The sequence below is a fragment of the Varroa jacobsoni genome, unplaced genomic scaffold, assembly GCF_002532875.2.
Source record: "Varroa jacobsoni isolate VJ856 unplaced genomic scaffold, vjacob_1.0 scaffold_663, whole genome shotgun sequence".
NCBI classification, from domain to species: Eukaryota; Metazoa; Arthropoda; class Arachnida; order Mesostigmata; family Varroidae; genus Varroa; species Varroa jacobsoni.
Window position 1 is genome coordinate 503,628 of NW_019213565.1, and position 3,757 is coordinate 507,384.

A 3,757-nucleotide genomic window follows, 5' to 3' on the forward strand; every position below is an offset into this window, starting at 1 on the left:
TATCCATTTCTGTCTATATACTATATCAGAAACAAGTTACATGAAAAAATCTGGATGAGATTAAATTCAGATTTAGCCCTGCTGTGCGCCGTTGTTTTCGTCAATAGCTAACGATTTACTTATACAGATAGGTTAAGAACGTGTCTTTGCATCGCAGTTTTAGAATGGCGTTCCTCTAGTCGACGAAAACGGTTGACTGGCATTATGGATTCAAAATGCGTTTATCGATTACCTAATTTTTGTAGTTTAAAGATTACAGAAAATTTCAAGTTGTAGAAACCATATCGCTACAAGGGTTAGACTGACGGAATTTATCATTAATTTATTGTGCAGATTAAGATGGAATCGTTGCATCATGGATGCTACCTAACGAACGAAAGGTGTAACATTGCTGTCTGAAAATCTGCTGCAGGCATCAAACGAGCCAGTGAGGCGAGTTGATTTCCTCATCTCCTAACATATAGACGCTGCCTATATCTTTTAAAACCGAACAATCACACAGGCGACTGACGACCACTCTAAATGCAGAAATCCATTCATAGATAACCTGATGTGTTCTTTCGGGTGAAAACCTTTTGAGTACCTACGAGATTTTCAGGTTCCCCGAGATGTCAAGTTTGTTAAAATATGCAAGTGAAGTATTAACGCTAATAAACGTGACGAAAAAGCCACAAAGGCTAGTCTTATTCCTAGGATTCTGGAAGTTTTCATCATACAAATTTATGCATGCCAGTATATTTTATAACATCGATAATAACAATAAATAGCTACAGCGATAAACGCCGCAATCTGCATCGAGCACAGGCCAAAGCACCTTTTTTCGTAGCGACGCCCATACTTTAAAACCGTATGGCATCGCCGATTCCGACATCGAGCTCAGTTAGCCCTTAGCTAGATAGGCTCTGTGTTCCTAAAAAATGCAATGCACTTAATCAGTATCGCACAGGCACTCAACACTTTTGTGTAAGTCCAATAAATCAAAGTAACGAATCAAATAACTTATATCGAGATCTATCAACTTATTCAAAACCGGCATGAGATCTCTGCTATTAGAGGCTGGCGGAACGTTGATGTCGAATTCACCTGCGAACATTGTTTTACTTATTAATTACGCGCTTATTAGTAAGTTGTCTAGATAACATAATTGGCGGAAACAATTTAGCCGGTTATGAGACTACCTATGAATGCTATCAAGTCTAATGGTGAGAGCGTTGATTTGAACCTTTTGACGAGCGTGTATGACTATTGTGCGTACCAGTAAGTCAAAGCAATAATATAACGCTATCATAAAACATCTAAAAGAGAACGAAACTATATGTTGCAGCTGTCAGTATAAAAAATACGACTATTAACTGAAAAATATGCTTGGTTTGCATTTTAAAAATGTTTGATTTTTTTTATTAATGTTCATTGACGAATGTCTGGGCACTAAGCCTCCAATAGACAACGGTGGAAGTGAATATAATTATTGTACAGCGTTCACGTTTCTCTGCAAAACGTCAATGAACCAAGGTACGTTTGCATCTTCTTGGAATACCGCAATGTGTGACGTTCTCAGCTTGGGAACACATGGTAGCATAGGTTTGAACCAGGGCGTAGACACACCTCATTTCATACTGAGAGCACATGTCTCACGAAGTACGTGACGACTCAGGCACCGAAATTCACGAAGAATGTTTTTCTATATACGTTGGTATCAAAATAGGGAATATAACTTTGGACATTCCAAAGCTATATAGTTTTGAAGCTAAAGGAGAAGCAAAACGTTAAATAAAAATCAAACAATTTGTGAATAATCTCTAACATGTTCTTCTCTCGAAACGGTAGAGTTAATATGAATGCAATGTAACATTAGAAATGCTCGCTAGAAATTTCTAAACGATTGAGATATACGTAACAGTCTGTTCCACCAATAAACTTTTGAGAGCATTCGCATACTTTGGAATGGAAGGTCGAAAAATCGGCATTTAAATATAAGTGAGCTATAAAATTCGATATATAATCTGACTATTTTAAATTTACGCTGCTGCAGCATCACTTCAGATAGCTTGTCGTCACAACTAAATGAATGGGCAAGGTACGTCTATGCATGGCCTTGAACCTGTGTGATATTTGCGGGCTGAGCCTTCCATGTAAAGAGGTCTCCGCAATCACCTTCTGGTATTGCATCAAAGAATCTGTGCAATCATAAATGCCCCTAGTTAGCAGTTAGCTGTCATGGCACAACAGCCTCTGGTAGATTTCATCGATGTTTCAAGCTTACATATTACCGCTATAAAACATTGTGTCAAACGACAGGTCTGTTAAGCACAAAACAAACCATATCTATTTGTTCGGTCCTGAACCTAGACTACACTAGTTCAATTAGTTGGATCGGCATGCCTTAGGTGACTAACGCGCATCTCTTTGAATGCGTTGCCCTGGGAATCATGAACATGCGGCCATCTTTGGTTCAAAATTTTGCATTAACAATGCTTATTATGCTGTTTCATAGATCTCTTGGGGAAAACCAATATAGCCCAGCAAGGCCCAGTAAGACCCACGGACCGGATATCCACCAACCACTGAAAAATAACATGCCATGTTATGTAATACAGCGATACCGAGGTCTGTTGTAAAGGGACGGTCTTAAGCCAGCCAAAAACGTCACTCGAGCCTACTAAATGAACACGCTGCTACTGCATCACCAAAAACATCCTCTACAGGGGTAATGTAAATTTTGAATTTTATGTGCAGTGCAGCTCTTACGGATTGCTTCAGAGACTTCCAATAAACTTGTCTTTAGGAGATCCTTTAACGGATTTTCTAACGCACCTGGACACATTTCTCCGACAGTCTGCGGTGCGGTCCAAGCATGAAACTACTGTTAAACTCAGGAGTCTCCAACACACTAAACTAAATGTTTCGATTTTTTATGTCCAATGATGCCTTGGGCTTCGTATGGGCGCGTCTTTGCAGCACAAAACGAAATGTGCTCACGCCTACTTTCGAACCTAGACCACCTAAGTGATTTAATAGACCAACTAGGTAGCCTCCAACACATCAGCGGGACAGCAGGATAATTATACCATCGACTCGTCCCTTTTCACTTCTTTTTTTTGCCACCGTCTGCTAAGGCTGAAGCTTAAACCAGCAAAGGCTGGCACCTTTGGTATTTATGATTGGTAGGATAACGCAGTTAATGACACGTATTAGCCATAACCGAAGCACGATATCTTTCCCCGTTTTGAACGTATATATTTTTTCACATGTGTTAGGCACTTTAGAAACGGACCTCTTTCAACGCGAAACGAAATTTATCTACGCCCGTTCTGAAATGTAAATATTCTGAATTTGATGGCCTGTCTTTGACCCACATCGATTATCAGGTGTCTTCAAGTTTTGTAGGCTACGTTACCACCACCACAATAAAGTCACGGTTCTGCATAACCATATATCACCTGATCATGTTGAAAATGTCTACCTTCTATCCGCTAACCGTAGTAACGATCTTCGTATGTCTGATAGGGTTAACTTTAAGTGCTGAGAATAATGACAGTTCCTCAGATTCTCATATATATATATATATATATATATATATATATATATATGTATGTTTGCCGTTTAGATAAGCTAGAACCTCTTGTACCTCTTCATTAGGAGAAGCATGGGAAGTTACTTGTGCTGCCATGGGAATTAGCATGGGAATATTCGATGCTAGCTTTAGGTCCTGTCGTGTCAGAGGTGAAAGCCGTAAATTACTGATGAGTCACACCAA